Below are 18314 nucleotides of genomic sequence, written 5' to 3'. Positions count from 1 at the left end.
TGAAATTGGTATTCATCATCGCCACCAAGAAGGGACAGAGTCCAGCAATTCTGCCTGCAAATCCACCTACCAACATGCAGTTGCCACCACTTTGCCCAATCACTATCGGAATGCTATAATAATGTACAGCGAAGGATCAGCTCATTGGATGTTTTAGTGTGCACAAATATAAGGTAACTTATAACTGAATTTATGTACCTACCTTGATTTTTTCCTTATCATAACACCTCTCAGGTTCCTCTCCGTTTGAACTAAAGTAATTACCGAGTGTCCCTACTGAAAGAACATTAAAGACCAGTGTTTTTGCTAATTAATGCCTCTTGAACATAGCAAAAAGAAACTTAAAGTTAATGTGGCAAGAGAGTGAGTTAAAGTTAATGATGCTTGCTGAAAATAATTTTCCTAGTAAAACAGCTTATTAACGTGTTGTTGCCAACTTCAAATTAAAAGTTCTTAAGACTGAGGCTTATAAAGTTTTGCTTAGTAAATGATCTCATTACTGCCTGTTGTAAATCGCACAAGGTGAGTCAGTATCTTAAATATATGTTAATTTTGTGTCTTGCTGTACTAAAAGTGGAAAACTGCAGTTGTGAAACGTTATACACTCATGTTTGCTAAGTGTTTGTCTCTCTTGTGTATTAGAAGTGCATATTAATAGTATAAAAGGATCCACAGTTTGTCTATTGTGTTAATGCCTGGTAACGAGTAACGGAAAGACCACTAATTATGAAAACCATAATTTCTTCATTCAAATGATAGTGAGAAGCAACCTGTTAGTGGGTTCCAATTAACTTCCATTTCAAATAGTAAAGTATTTAACTGAGAGAGACTTAACCTATGTCCAATTTATGATCCTGGAAGGAATGTTAATGGTAATGTTATAAAGACCACTCAGTTTGTGTAAGCCCTGAAAGTAATAGTGTTTTTCGATATCTGTTAAAATTTTGCAAATAGTTTCTGTTGCTCTAACTGTTAGTTTCAATCTTACCGTAAACATATGTATGTGTCAGAGTTCACTGCACTCGCGTGTGATAAAGTATAGGTTGTGTTTATCCATTAAAATTACCAATAACTATTTTCTTGAACGAGAATGTTAATCATTCTCTTGCCTAGTTAGGCTGGTGACCGTTTTCTTTATCAGTTAAACAGTGTAGATAGGCAAAATTTAGTTTGTACTGTTCAAATATTTACGTAATTCTGACTTTCATTTCCGATAAGCAACCTCCGTTAGGTACAACACGGTCAACATAACAAAATTCCTCTTAGAGGGTAACACTGCTCTGTTGCTTTATACCATAACTGTTTTAACTAGATAATTATATTTCACGACCTGGCTCCTACTTTAAGGTTATGGTATAGCAGTAGCAGACGGTAGTGTTGAACGTGGCGCCGCGTGACAGGACGTTGTTCAGTTTGCACCTACATACGGAAAAAATTATAATTTGGTAGTATTTTACAAACATAGTGTGAACATAAAACGTCCAGCGGCACGAACCTGTAATTATTTGACAGAACTGGTAGTGAAAGTTCATCATAAATTGAAAATTGAAGGTGTCAATACTTAATAGCAACTAAAATGGACAGGAAACTAGAAATGAATTTAAATACGCGAGACCAGAATGCAATCGAGAGTAGTTCAGGCAACACACCAACAGATGGCACTACGCGCGAGTTAAATTACGTACGTTACCACGTCGATGTCAATAAACAGATAGAAACTAGGCATGTCGCGCATACTAAGCAAGACAATATGAGCGATATCGTGGAAGACAGTGGCTATGTTAATGAATCGAGGGATATGTTTGAATCACCAAAAAGAGAAAGGGCTGTAGGACTTGAACACGAAAACGCAGTAGAAACCAAAAGTGAAAAGACACCAGATCTGACGGATTTACTTAGAATACTGTCCGCGCAATATGACAATATTAATGAGAATATTAAGGCTCAAATAACAGCACAAAGTAAACAAATCGAAATTGAAAAAGTCAACTCAAGGGTAGGACTAGTAAGTAATGAAATCAAAAGTATTAAAAGCGAAATTTCTGTCATCAGTGGCAATATTGCCAATGTACAAGGTCAAATTGATGACATTAACGATAGATTTGACACTGAAGTACTTAAAATTCAAGACCAAATAGAACTAAAGTGGACGAAAAGGTATTCGGTGTTAAATCCGAAATACAAACAGAATGTAATGCGGAATTTGCACAGATTAAACAATCTGTAACAGAAACAAGTAGAGAACTAACCCAACAGAGTGTTACTTGCGAAAGAAGTGTGACCATAACACTTCACAAATCCAAGGCAAAATGTATGACTTGGAAAGGAAAATACAAACAGGACCTATACATTTTTCTGAAAAAATGCCTTTCAGTAAAATCTTAGAGGGCGAGGAAAAATTCGACCCTGCAAAGTGGCATAACGGATGGCACCCCCTAGATTTTGTGAAGAATTGCGATAGAAACTTTCCTGAATATTTACCTGACCAGGAAAAAATTAATGTGGTAATCAGTGCCTTAACGGGGAAGCAAAAAGGTGGGGGCTGAATCTGGATACTGACTGGATGTCTTTTGAAAACTTTAAGCAAAAATTTATTGACGAATACTGGTCGGAACAAAACCAAGACCAGTTGTGGCGTGAGTTCCTAATGGCCAGGTTGTATGATACCAGGTGTAGACAAACCATGAAAGAGTCTTGCGAATCGTGTTATAGAAAACTGATACACCTAAAAGCAAGAAGGATTGAAGCCGAGATCGTTTGAGTTCTTTGGTAGAAACTGCCTGAGGATTCTAAACGATATGTTGGGAGTACCCACAGAAGTTCTTCTGCGTTCTTGGAAAGGGTAGAGGATGAAGATCACTGGCGAAGAAGTCGCGAGACCCGTCCCCACAATAACAACAATTATTTGTGAGAAAGTAATGAGCAAAACGAACGACCTGAAAACGATAGATTTCGTGTAAACACGATTCAAAGAGTTCGTGCGAGAGGTAGGGGAAATCATACGACGCGCGGCAGAGGATACATGGCGCGGAATTTTCAAACTAGAGACGAAATGGAAAACTGAAAACCGCGTGTGTTACGGGCTGGATTCAAGCGGAAACCGGTTTAGGGCCCAAAGAAAAGATGTCAAATCATAAATTCGAGAAGGAAAGATGTAAACTACAGGGCAGGAAGGTTAAGGACGCGCCTATGAAAGACGGGCGCGGAGTGATACATAGTGGCGTTCCCAGTGTGAAGTCACGTGGCCGTTTGTGCTCGGGGCAGCATTTGCTGGAGCACCGTACATGGCACTTGGCAGCACACACAAATGGCAGACGTCAGAACAAGATGGCTACCGTAGAGAGGAACAGAAGAGGCGGGATCGGACACTTTCGTTGGCCGGTTTCAGTAATAGATGAATGTAAAAATGGAAATAAAGTTAATATGTCATATGATAAGGATAACTCAATATCGGAATCGTGCGGAAAGACATTATTAAAGAATGAAAGGGAGCCAGAAAAGGCGAGTGAAAAGGGGAATATTTGTACTGTTAATGATGTGTATGAGGTAAAAGACGTAGATGTGGGGAAGGTTATGACGAATAAAAAGGAAAGGAAGGTAAAATATGCCACGCAAAAGACGTGTGCAAAATTAATAATAGGTGAAAGTGATGTAGAGGAGGACGTTAGTAAACATTGCATTATAAGCAGTGCAAATGAAATTATTATGGATGGAAAGGTGTTCTGTGATTCTAATGCAGAAGGCTCTAGTAGGAATTTCGCACGATTGTCTGAAACTGATAGTAAGGAAGAAAATGAAATAAAGGATATCGAAGCATATGACGATTATACTAAGTATGAAGTTAAGGCTGAAATCATTCAAAGTGATACAACAGAAGTGCCTGACAGTCCAAACGATGTGCAGTGGGTAGAAAATGAGTCGAAAAACGAAGTGGCTGAAACATCTAGTGATAATCTGCCTCACTATTTACAAGTTGCTTTCCTGCTCGAATATGATGACGAAAACGAAATCAGTAATAGTTCAGATGATGAAGGGTATATGAATACAGATAAGAGTGAATATGCAAACTTTCGCTATTGTTCAAAAGTCGAGTACTTAAGTGAATCTGATTGTGAGGAAGAGAGTAGTGATGACTCCAGTGAAGATGAATTTTCAGGCGTAAGCGAAACTGAATATACTTTTACTGAGAGAGGGTACGAGAAAATTAGTGACACTTTTCCAAAGGATGTATGTATATATATATTGCTAATATAATGCATGACTTTATTATTATTGTATCTGAGTGTTACCTGAAAGTAGATTATTGTTTTGTTGATCTTGAGACCTGGGGCAGGTTGTTGTTTATTTTATTATTTACTTTGCTTAGGAAATGTTTAATTACAATAAAATACTTATTGTTGCCCATCTAATTATGAAGATAGGGCCATTTAGTGTGAGAAACGAAAACTTTATGAATAATGATACTCATGGTAACTTAAATGAAAGTGCAAAGAACTCCACAAGATAACAATTTCTAATATACTTAAAAATCAGAAAGGGCTTATGTTTGCAGTATGTGGTGTATTTAAAAGTACATGTCCTCAGATGAGGGTTGTTAACCCTCAGGGGACATGCACTCATTGCATTGTTAGGTGCCTGACGAGCACCAGGGACCTGAGTCGTTGGCAGCACTACTTCAGTTTCTTTTCGTGTTGCCAACCTTCCTCTTCATCATTCAGAACTTTTACTATCTTCTGTCCTTCTTCTCTATCAGAATAAACTGAATAGTGTAGAAATTATGTAAGATACTATGTATTGTTTGTGGACAAGTAAATGAATAATTAAATTGGGTACACTAGAAAATGACCAAGAATAATGAAAGTACAGTGGGTATTTTAAAGGAAAAATGTAATAGAAAAATAATTGGAAAGAAAAATACGGATGACAAAAGGTAAGAATACTGAAAAAAGGTAAACGAATACTATAATATGACTGAATGTAAATGTTTTTTTTTAAATAGGGACAATTATGATGTTGAAAAACTGCATGTGTCAAAAACTGAGGAGATGAACCTGACTTATGTGTATAAGATAGATATGAGATGTACATGTCTTGTGCCACAATAGGTTGGCAGAAACCACTTGCACTAGTATACAAAATTATTGTCCTGATCTTGACATATGTGATAACCTAAATGCGTGTTAAAATTATTAAATTGAATACCGGCTTTGAAAGAAATATTACTCAATAAGAAAGTGGGGAGAGAAACAACAAATCTGTGACTCTCCTGAAATTGTCATTATACCAAAAATGTCATTTAAAATTTATTTCATTAATGTGTATATTACCTGATTTTGTCAAATGTAAAGAAAAATTTAATATTACCAGTGTCTAATTACTGTTTCAAAGTTACAGGTTTCATGTTTTATACCATTAATGCAATTGGTAACAAAGATGTGACATAATGATGAAAAATGCAAAGATGATTACAATAAACTGCTCAAAAATATGTTGTTGGGCAGCAAAACAAGACAAGATAATAAAAATGCTGTGGTCCTGAAGTTGAGGACTTGCCATTGTGGGGGCAAGGAGTTGATGAGTGATCATGAACTGCCTAACCTTGAGGATGGGGCAGTGTATTAATTTAAAAATGTGGCTTTTAATGTTCTTAACCTAAATTGTGTTTTTATCCCTAAATGTTTACATACAAAGATTGCCACACCAATAATGGGTAGAATGTGTAACATGGACTGCTAGTGCTGAGGCAAGCAGTGAAGTAAGTTAGGTTTATTGGTCAATGTGTTATGGACTGATTCTTCTTACTAAAGTCAGTGAAATATTATTATCAAATGTATATGGAATCTTATTCAAATAGTTGTAGGCGTTTTGAGACTAGGTTTTCTAATGTAACCTAAAAAATGGGCTGTCTTGCTTTAAAAACACAGCAGTGATGATTAAAGATACGTTCTAAATATGTTTACATGTTTATGTGCAACAAATATTTTGGACTGCTACTAATGAAGAGCAGCTTTAAAGTTAATTATTTTGAAAAAACCTTGCAAAAATACTTTGGTATTTAAAGAGTCAGTTGGAAAAGGTTCTCATAGACGTTTTGTATAAATATTTGTACATATGTGGGTGCAAACTGAAATTAATTGCTGAACCTTGCAAAAGGTACTGTGATCATGAGTATGCTTGGGTGTCTCTGAAATTAACATTCCTTTAAAAATATTGAAAGACAAAGTTCTGTTTTGTTGAGTTAGAATGTTCTGTGTTGTTGTATATGTGTATTTTTTTTGTTACAAGGCCATACCTATTCTACAAATATGCAGATTAATTTGTGTACTGTTTGTCTTTTATTTGAACTGTATGTGTATGAAATGAACATGCTTAAAGATATCTTGCATAATGATAAAAATGAGTTTCCTTAAAGCAGTGTGAAAATGAAAATTACTGTAAATGCTTTATTTGAAAATGTTTTGGAAGAAATGTACGAAATTTCTTAGTGTACATACTGTATGTTTGTAATATGTATTTTTTTTCTCTCCCAACTGAAGTTGGGTGGATTAATTTTTTTTTTTTCTTTTTAGCCAACACCACTTTGGTGTTATGGATGTTTCCTTGAAGAGTCCCTTATGGGAAACTTCAACGAAACATGGGGCATGTGTAACACCTTATCTCTAATACTCTACTGATTTATTTTGCCTTTTGCTTTGGTGTAATGTTACATCGTTGAGATTCTGTAAATGTGTGTGATTGAATCGATAACATAAAACTCCTTTCTTTGTACAAACTTTGATGTCATGGTTTGGTAGTACGCAAAGTAGTGTTTCTGTCATTTAAATTCTTTGTCCCATTTGGAGGGAACAAAACTTACTGTATATAATTCTAATTTTGTGTGAATAATTTTTGGTAGAAATGTAAATATGTGCAAATGTTCTGATTATTTAATGTATTTGGTTGCTGTTATGTAAACTGCTGATCCTCACTTAGGGTTCTTAGTTAATTTGTATGTAAAAGGTGTAGTGGTTCCCCTCGGGAACGGAACTGTGTAGTGCGCGCAAATTGTGGTTGGCCTAGGTGGGAAAGGTGGAACAAGAGTCAGTCGGGGACGAGCTACCAGTCGGGGGACGAGCTACCAAACTGTGCACTGCCATGTAAATGTTGCATATTGTGCTGGTTCCGAGAGAGGCTTTTCCTGCCGCTTTCCAATGCCTCGGTGGATAGATAAATAGCTGGAACGATTCTGGAATTGGTATTCATCATCGCCACCAAGAAGGGACAGAGTCCAGCAATTCTGCCTGCAAATCCACCTACCAACATGCAGTTGCCACCACTTTGCCAAATCACTGTATCGGAATGCTATAATAATGTACAGTGAAGGATCAGCTCATTGGATGTTTTAGTGTGCACAAATATAAGGTAACTTATAACTGAATTTATGTACCTACCTTGATATTTTCCTTATCATAACACCTCTCAGGTTCCTCTCCGTTTGAACTAAAGTAATTACCGAGTGTCCCTACTGAAAGAACATTAAAGACCAGTGTTTTTGCTAATTAATGCCTCTTGAACATAGTAAAAAGAAAGTTAAAGTTAATGTGGCAAGAGAGTGAGTTAAAGTTAATGATGCTTGCTGAAAATAATTTTCCTAGTAAAACAGCTTATTAACGTGTTGTTGCCAACTTCAAATTAAAAGTTCTTAAGACTGAGGCTTATAAAGTTTTGCTTAGTAAATGGTCACATTACTGCCTGTTGTAAATCGCACAAGGTGAGTCAGTATCTTAAATATATGTTAATTTTGTGTCTTGCTGTACTAAAAGTGGAAAACTGCAGTTGTGAAACGTTATATACTCATATTTGCTAAGTGTTTGTCTCTCTTGTGTATTAGAAGTGCATGTTAATAGTACAAAAGGATCCACAGTTTGTCTATTGTGTTAACGCTTGGTAACGAGTAACGGAAAGACCACTAATTATGAAAACCATAATTTCTTCATTCAAATGATAGTTAGGAGCAATCTGTTGTTGTTGTTGTTGTGGTCTTCAGCCCTGAGACTGGTTTGATGCAGCTCTCCATGCTACTCTATCCTGTGCAAGCTTCTTCATCTCCCAATCTACTGCAACCTACATCCTTCTGAATCTGCTTAGTGTTATCATCTCTTGGTCTCCCTCTACGATTTTTACACTCCACACTACCCTCCAATGCTAAATTTGTGATCCCTTGATGCCTCAAAACATGTCCTACCAACCGATCCCTTCTTCTAGTCAAGTTGTGCCACAAATTTCTCTTCTCCCCAATCCTATTCAATACCTCCTCATTAGTTACGTGATCTACCCACCTTATCTTCAGCATTCTTCTGTAGCACCACATTTCGAAAGCTTCTATTCTCTTCTTGTCCAAACTAGTTATCGTCCATGTTTCATTTCCATACATGGCTACACTCCATACAAATACTTTCAGAAACGACTTCCTGACACTTAAATCTATACTCGATGTTAACAAATTCCTCTTCTTCAGAAACGCTTTCCTTGGCATTGCCAGTCTACATTTTATATCCTCTCTACTTCGACCATCATCGGTTATTTTACTCCCTAAATAGCAAAACTCCTTTACTACTTTAAGTGTCTCATTTCCTAATCTAATTCCCTCAGCATCACCCGACTTAATTTGACTACATTCCATATCCTCGTTTTGCTTTTGTTGATGTTCATCTTATATCCTCCTCTCAAGGTACTGTCCATTCCGTTCAACTGCTCTTCCAAGTCCTTTGCTGTCTCTGACAGAATTACAATGTCATCGGCGAACCTCAAAGTTTTTACTTCTTCTCCATGAATTTTAATACCTACTCCGAATTTTTCTTTTGTTTCCTTTACTGCTTGCTCAATATACAGATTGAATAACATCGGGGAGAGGCTACAACCGTGTCTCACTCCTTTCCCAACCACTGCTTCCCTTTCATACCCCTCGATTCTTTTAACTGCCATCTGCTTTCTGTACAAACTGTAAATAGCCTTTCGCTCCCTGTATTTTACCCCTGCCACCTTCAGAAGTTGAAAGAGAGTATTCCAGTCAACATTGTCAAAAGCTTTCTCTAAGCCTACAAATGCTAGAAACGTAGGTTTGCGTTTATTTAATCTTTCTTCTAAGGTAAGTCGTAAGGTCAGTATTGCCTCACGTGTCTTCTACAGAATCCGAACTGATCTAACCCGAGGTCGGCTTCTACCAGTTTTTCCATTCGTCTGTAAAGAATTCGCGTTAGTATTTTGCAGCTGTGACTTATTAAACTGATTGTTCGGTAATTTTCACATCTGTGAACACCTGCTTTCTTTGGGATTGGAATTATTATATTCTTCTTGAAGTCTGAGGGTATTTCGCCTGTCTAATACATCGTGCTCACCAGATGGTAGAGTTTTGTCATGACTGGCTCTCCCGAGGCCATCAGTAGTTCAAATGGAATGTTGTCTACTCCCGGGGCCTTGTTTCGACTCAGGTCTTTCAGTGCTCTCTCAAACTCTTCACGCAGTATCTTATCTCCCATTTCGTCTTCATCTACATCCTCTTCCATTTCCATAATATTGTCCTCCAGTACATCGACCTTGTATAAACCCTCTATATATTCCTTCCACCTTTCTGCCTTCCCTTCTTTGCTTAGAACTAGGTTGCCATCTGAGCTCTTGATATTCATACAAGTGGTTCTCTTCTCTCCAAAGGTCTCTTTAATTTCCTGTAGGCAGTATCTATCTTACCCCCAGTGAGACATTTGTCCTCTAGCCATCCCTGCTTAGCCATTTTGCACTTCCTGTCGATATCATTTTTGAGACGTTTGTATTCCTTTTTGCCTGCTTCATTTACTGCACTATTATATTTTCTTCTTTCATCAATTAAATTCAATATTTCTTCTTTACCCAAGGATTTCTATTAGCCCTCGCCTTTTTACCTACTTGATCCTCTGCTGCCTTCACTACTTCATCCCTCAGAGCTACCCATTCTCCTTCTACTGTATTTCTTTCCCCCATTCCTGTCAATTTCTCCCTTATGCTCTCCCTGAAACTCCCTACAACCTCTGGTTCTTTCAGTTTATCCAGGTCCCATCTCCTTAAATTCTCACCTTTTTGCAGTTTCTTCAGTTTCAATCTGCAGTTCATAACCAATAGATTGTGGTCAGAATCCACATCTGTCCCTGGAAATGACTTACAATTTAAAACCTGGTTCCTAAATCTCTGTCTTACCATTATACACTCCTGGAAATGGAAAAAAGAACACATTGACACCGGTGTGTCAGACCCACCATACTTGCTCCGGACACTGCGAGAGGGCTGTACAAGCAATGATCACACGCACGGCCCAGCGGACACACCAGGAACCGCGGTGTTGGCCGTCGAATGGCGCTAGCTGCGCAGCATTTGTGCACCGCCGCCGTGAGTGACAGCCAGTTTGCCGTGGCATACGGAGCTCCATCGCAGTCTTTAACACTGGTAGCATGCCGCGACAGCGTGGACGTGAACCGTATGTGCAGTTGACGGACTTTGAGCGAGGGCGTATAGTGGGCATGCGGGAGGCCGGGTGGACGTACCACCGAATTGCTCAACACGTGGGGCGTGAGGTCTCCACAGGACATCGATATTGTCGCCAGTGGTCGGCGGAAGGTGCACGTGCCCGTCGAACTGGGACCGGACCGCAGCGACGCACGGATGCACGCCAAGACCGTAGGATCCTACGCAGTGCCGTATGGGACCGCACCGCCACTTCCCAGCAAATTAGAGACACTGTTGCTCCTGGGGTATCGCCGAGGACCATTCGCAACCGTCTCCATGAAGCTGGGCTACGGTCCCGCACACCGTTAGGCCGTCTTACGCTCACGCCCCAACATCGTGCAGCCCGCCTCCAGTGGTGACGCGACAGGCGTGAATGGAGGGACGAATGGAGACGTGTCGTCTTCAGCGATGAGAGTCGCTTCTGCCTTGGTGCCAATGATGGTCGTATGCGTGTTTGGCGCCGTGCAGGTGAGCGCCACAATCAGGACTGCATACGACCGAGGCACACAGGGCCAACACCCGGCATCATGGTGTGGGGAGCGATCTCCTACACTGGCCGTACACCACTGGTGATCGTCGAGGGGACACTGAATAGTGCACGGTACATCCAAACCGTCATCGAACCCATCGTTCTACCATTCCTAGACCGGCAAGGGAACTTGCTGTTCCAACAGGACAATGCACGTCCGCATGTATCTCGTGCCACCCAACGTGCTCTAGAAGGTGTAAGTCAACTACCCTGGCCAGCAATATCTCCGGATCTGTCCCCCATTGAGCATGTTTTGGACTGGATGAAGCGTCGTCTCACGCGGTCTGCAGGTCCAGCACGAAAGCTGGTCCAACTGAGGCGCCAGGTGGAAATGGCATGGCAAGCCGTTCCACAGGACTACATCCAGCATCTCTACGATCGTCTCCATGGGAGAATAGCAGCCTGCATTGCTGCGAAAGGTGGATATACACTGTACTAGTGCCGACATTGTGCATGCTCTGTTGCCTGTGTCTATGTGCCTATGGTTCTGTCAGTGTGAATAAAGTTTCCCCTTCCTGGGACAATGAATTCACGGTGTTCTTATTTCAATCTCCAGGAGTGTATAATCTATCTGATATCTTTTAGTATCTCCAGGATTCTTCCAGGTATACAACCTTCTTTTATGAATCTTGAACCAAGTGTTGGCTATGATTAAGTTATGCTCTGTGCAAAATTCTACAAGGCGGCTTCCTCTTTCATTCCTTCCCCCCAATCCATATTCACCTACTATGTTTCCTTCTCTCCCTTTTCCTACTGACGAATTCCAGTCACCCATGACTATTAAATTTTCGTCTTCCTTCACTACCTGAATAATTTCTTTTATCTCGTCATACATTTCATCTATTTCTTCATCATCTGCAGAGGTAGTTGGCATATAAACTTGTACTACTGTAGTAGGCATGGGCTTTGTGTCTATCTTGGCCACAATAATGCGTTCACTATGCTGTTTGTAGTAGCTAACCCGCACTCCTATTTTTTTATTCATTTATAACCCCGTAATCATCTGACCAAAAGTCTTGTTCCTCCTGCCACCGAACTTCACTAATTCCCACTATATCTATTTTTAACCTATCCATTTCCCTTTTTAAATTTTCTAACCTACCTGCCCGATTAAGGGATCTGACATTCCACGCTCCGATCCGTAGAATGCCAGTTTTCTTTCTCCTGATAACAACGTCCTCCTGAGTAGTCCCCTCCCGGAGATCCGAATGAGGGACTATTTTACCTCCGGAATAATTTACCCAAGAGGACGCCATCATCATTTAATCATACAGTAGAGCTGCATGTCCTCGGGAAAAATTACGGCTGTAGTTTCCCCTTGCTTTCAGCCGTTCGCAGTACTAGCACAGCAAGGCCGTTTTGGTTAATGTTACAAGGCCAGATCAGTCAATCATCCAGACTGTTGCCCCTGCAACTACTGAAAAGGCTGCTGCCCATCTTCAGGAACCACATGTTTGTCTGGCCTCTCAACAGATACCCCTCCGTTGTGGTTGCACCTACGGTACGGCCATCTGTATCGCTGAGGCACGCAAGCCTCCCCACGAACGGCAAGGTCCATGGTTCATGGGGGGAGCAATCTGTTAGTGGATTCCAATTAACTTCCATTTCAAATAGTAAAGTATTTAACTGAGAGAGACTTAACCTATGTCCAATTTATGATCTTGGAGGGAATGTTAATGGTAATGTACCACTCAGTTTGTGTAAGCCCTGAAAGTAATAGTGTGTTTCGATATCTGTTAAATTTTTTTGCAAATAGTTTCTGTTGCTCTAACTGTTAGTTTCAATCTTACCGTAAACATATGTATGTGTCAGAGTTCACTGCACTCGCGTGTGACAAAGTATAGGTTGTATTTATCCATTAAAATTACTAATAACTATTTTCTTGAACGAGAATGTTAATCATTCTCTTGCATAGTTAGGCTGGCGGCCATTTTCTTTATGAGTTAAACAGCGTAGATAGGCAAAATTTTGTTTGTACTGTTCAAATATTTACGTAATTCTGACTTTCATTTCCGATAAGCAACCTCCGTTAGGTACAACACGGTCAACATAACAAAATTCCTCTCAGAGGGTAACACTGCTCTGTTGCTTTATACCATAACTGTTTTAACTAGATAATTATATTTCACGACCTGGCTCCTACTTTAAGGTTATGGTATAGCAGTATCAGTTAGGAGTCTTATAATAGCCCTCGTCTTTTTGCCTACTTGATCCTGTGCTGCCTTCACTACTTCATCCCTCAGATCTACCAATTCTTCTTCTACTGTATTTCTTTCCCCAATTTGCGACAATTGTTCCCTTATGTTCTCCCTGAAACTCTGTACAACCTCTGGTGTAATCAATTTGTCCAGATCCCATTTCTTTAAATTCCCACCTTTTTGCACTTTCTTCAGTTTTAATCTACGGTTCTTAACCAATAGATTGTGGTCAGAGTCCACATCTGCTCCTGGAAAAGTCTTACAATTTAATACCTGGTTCCTAAATCTCTGTCTTACCATTATATAATCTAGCTGATACGTTCTAGTATTTCCAGGATTCTTCCATGTATACAACCTTCTTTTATGATTCTTTAACCTAGTGTTAGCTACGATTAAGTTATGCTCTGTGAAAAATACTACCAGAGGGCTACTCTTTAATTTGTTTCCCCCAATCCATATTCACCTACTATGTCTCTTCCTCTCCCTTTTCGTACTCTTGAATTCCAGTCACCCATGACTACTAAATTTTCGTCTCCCTTCACTACCTGAATAATTTCTTTTATCTCATCATACATTTCATCAAGTTCTTCGTCATCTGCAGAGCTAGTTGGCATATAAACTTGTACTATTGTAGTAGGTGTGGGCTACGTGTCTATCTTGGCCACAATAATGCGTTCACTACGCTGTTTGTAGTAGCTTATCCGCTCTCCTTTTTTTTTTTTTTTATTCCTTATTAAACCTACTCCTGCAGTACCCCTATTTGATTTTGTATTTATAACCCTGTATTCACCTGACCAAAAGTCTTGTTCCTCCTGCCACCGAACTTCACTGATACCCACTATATCTAACGTTAACCTATCCATTTCCCTTTTTAAGTTTTCTAACCTACCTGCTCGATTAAGGGATCTGACATTCCACGCTCCGATCCGCATGCTGAGGGAAGTAGATTAGGAAATGAGACACCTGAAGTAGTAAAGGAGTTTTGCTATTTGGGGAGCAAAATACACTCCTGGAAATGGAAAAAAGAACACATTGACACCGGTGTGTCAGACCCACCATACTTGCTCCGGACACTGCGAGAGGGCTGTACAAGCAATGATCACACGCACGGCACAGCGGACACACCAGGAACCGCGGTGTTGGCCGTCGAATGGCGCTAGCTGCGCAGCATTTGTGCACCGCCGCCGTCAGTGTCAGCCAGTTTGCCGTGGCATACGGAGCTCCATCGCAGTCTTTAACACTGGTAGCATGCCGCGACAGCGTGGACGTGAAACATATGTGCAGTTGACGGACTTTGAGCGAGGGCGTATAGTGGGCATGCGGGAGGCCGGGTGGACGTACCGCCGAATTGCTCAACACGTGGGGCGTGAGGTCTCCACAGTACATCGATGTTGTCGCCAGTGATCGGCGGAAGGTGCACGTGCCCGTCGACCTGGGACCGGACCGCTGCGACGCAGCACGCCAAGACCGTAGGATCCTACGCAGTGCCGTAGGGGACCGCACCGCCACTTCCCAGCAAATTAGGGACACTGTTGCTCCTGGGGTATCGCCGAGGACCATTCGCAACCGTCTCCATGAAGCTGGGCTACGGTCCCGCACACCGTTAGGCCGTCTTACGCTCACGGCCCAACATCGTGCAGCCCGCCTCCAGTGGTGACGCGACAGGCGTGAATGGAGGGACGAATGGAGACGTGTCGTCTTCAGCGATGAGAGTCGCTTCTGCCTTGGTGCCAATGATGGTCGTATGCGTGTTTGGCGCCGTGCAGGTGAGCGCCACAATCAGGACTGCATACGACCGAGGCACACAGGGCCAACACCCGGCATCATGGTGTGGGGAGCGATCTCCTACACTGGCCGTACACCACTGGTGATCGTCGAGGGGACACTGAATAGTGCACGGTACATCCAAACCGTCATCGAACCCATCGTTCTACCATTCCTAGACCGGCAAGGGAACTTGCTGTTCCAACAGGACAATGCACGTCCGCATGTATCCCGTGCCACCCAACGTGCTCTAGAAGGTGTAAGTCAACTACCCTGGCCAGCAAGATCTCCGGATCTGTCCCCCATTGAGCATGTTTGGGACTGGATGAAGCGTCGTCTCACGCGGTCTGCACGTCCAGCACGAACGCTGGTCCAACTGAGGCGCCAGGTGGAAATGGCATGGCACAGGACTACATCCAGCATCTCTACGATCGTCTCCATGGGAGAATAGCAGCCTGCATTGCTGCGAAAGGTGGATATACACTGTACTAGTGCCGACATTGTGCATGCTCTGTTGCCTGTGTCTATGTGCCTGTGGTTCTGTCAGTGTGATCATGTGATGTATCTGACCCCAGGAATGTGTCAATAAAGTTTCCCCTTCCTGGGACAATGAATTCACGGTGTTCTTATTTCAATTTCCAGGAGTGTAATTGATGATGGTCGAAGTAGAGAGGATATAAAGTGTAGACTGGCAATGGCAAGAAAAGCGTTTCTGAAGAAGAGCAATTTGTTATCATCGAGTACAGATTTAAGTGTCATGAAGTCGTTTCTGAAAGTATTTCTATGGAGTGTAGCCAAGTATGGAAGTGAAACATGGACGATAAATAGTTTGGACAAGAAGATAATAGAAGCTTTGGCAATGTGGTGCTACAGAAGAATGCTGAAGATTAGATGGGAAGATCACATAACTAATGAGGAGGTATTGAATAGAATTGGGGAGGAGTTTGAGGGCACAAATTGACAAGAAGAAGGTAACAGTTGGTAGGACATGTTCTGAGGCATCAAAGGATCACAAGTTTAGCATTGGAGGGCAGTGTGGAGGGTAAAAATCATAGAGGGAGACCAAGAGATGAATACACTAAGCAGATTCAGAAGGATGTAGGTTGCAGTAAGTACTGGGAGATGAAGAAGCTTGCACAGGATAGTGTAGCATGGAGAGCTGCATCAAACCAGTCTCAGGACTGAAGACCACAACAACAACAACAATCGTAGTCGTAATGACAACATTATGATCACTAATCCCTGTCTCAACCCTGACACCGTCGATGAGGTCTGTTTTGATCATGGCTACCAGATCTAAAATATTTCCATTTCGTGTTGGCTGTCGATTTTCGGATAATGTGTTCAAAAGCAATTAACCGCTTGTCTGTACCACCTGTAATGAATCCATAGACATCCTAGTCTATACTAGGTAGGTTGAAGTCACCTCCAACTAATATAGGATGATCCGGGTACTTCTGCGATACAGAGTGTAGACTCCCTTTGAATGATTCTAGGACTGCCACGGTGGAACTTGGTGGCCGGTAATAACACCCAACAATTAACTTTATTTCTCCTAGCTCTGTTAAACGTGTCCAGATAACTTCACAATCACACTCCACTTCGACCTCTGTAGACACAATATTTTTGTCAACTGCAATGAAGACACCACCTCCTACGGTGTCTAAAGTGTCTTTCTGATACATGTTCCAACCCTCACTAAATATTTAAGAACTTCCTATCTCAGGGTTCAGCCAGGTCTCAGTCCCGAGAATAATTTGCGCGCCACACGCTTCTTGGAGGGCAGTAAATTCAGGAACTTTATACCGAGTACTCTGAAAATTTACTGCTAATATCTTGATAGCTGAAGTGTCTTTACACTGAGCGCGTCCTGATTTCCCTGCCTGCACGTGGACTGATGAGTGTTCATCAGGACACCTCGCACTGCTGCCTAGCCTAAAAAACCCCCATGTTCACGCCACAAGTACTCTGCTACCCGAGTAGCCGCTTCCTTTGTGTAGTGCACCCCTGACCTATCTAGGGGCGTCCTACAATTCCCCACCCAACAGTGCAAGTCTAGAAATCTGCAGCCAAGACCGTCACAGAGTCGACGAACCACAAACCGAGTGCATGTTGGATTTCTTTCCAGCCCTGTACGCTATATCCCTAAGGAGCCCCATCACCCGCCTAACGTTGGAGCTGCCAATAACCAGCAAGCCTTTGCCCCCGTGTGCCTGCTCGTGCCCTGCTGAAGGAGCGGCCACCTGCCCACTGACAGGATGAACGGGTGAGACCAGGCGGCCAGTCTCCACATTGGCCCTTATAACACCCCAACGACCCCCTTAAAGTCAATTAAGGCAGAATATCATAATATGAAGTAGGGAAGAGCTATCTTGGCAAATACGACATCTTTGCCGATAAGCTAACACCAACAAGTTTTGATAACAACAACATTATACATCACTGAGAGTTTTTGTTATGAAAAGAGGAGGAAGAAACGTCAGATTTAATTAATGGACAAATATCCAAGTGATAATTGCAATTAATATCTTGAAAGCTAAGTCCAAGGTGATGTTAGTCAAAGATGACTTTTATGTGGAAGAGAGTTTTAAGCGCAACGAAGAAATTCAATGCGCCTACAATACTCTTTCACAGAAGAAGTCGCTTGCTGGCTCTCGTCCTATAAAGACGAGCGAGAACAATTCTTGTCTTAGTTATTGAGAGTACGGAACGCGACGAGATTGTTTTGCGTTCAGAAGTGTTTCTTGCGTGACGTGATTCACGAACTTCGGAAACTGATTTTCTAAGCAGAGACAGGAACTGATAGACGCGTTTAACCGTGCATAACGGGTTACTTGAGCTTTATTGACGTAACTAGTGAATATTGGACTTGACTTTCAAATGGTTAGAACTAAAAGAAGAGTGGATAGTATATCAAAGGACTACACTCAATTAGTCTCGAGTAGGACACAATTACACAACTTCACGAAGATAATACAATTACGCTGAAGACTTAAGTTGTCGTAATTGTCAAGAAACTTAATTTTAATAGAACTGACTTTATCAACCAACTGCGTGTGCGTGTGTTGCGAAAGTTATGAAGTATTTAGTGGCCAAGGAACAATAAACTGTTCGTTCCAAGTGAAATATCAAGCGTGGACTACATTATCAAGTGATTTAATCAATGATAGTTAACTAACGACTGTTCAGCAGGGACAACTTAATCTGAATATCAAAATACCTACTTCATTAACTGAAAAGAGAACTTTCGAATATTTTTTTAACATTACGGCGTAAGTTCACTCAGACGTGATCAAAGAGTATCTGTG

This window comes from Schistocerca cancellata, chromosome 9 (genome assembly GCF_023864275.1).
Source record: "Schistocerca cancellata isolate TAMUIC-IGC-003103 chromosome 9, iqSchCanc2.1, whole genome shotgun sequence".
NCBI lineage: Eukaryota > Metazoa > Arthropoda > Insecta > Orthoptera > Acrididae > Schistocerca > Schistocerca cancellata.
Note: the sequence above shows the minus strand (reverse complement) of the source record.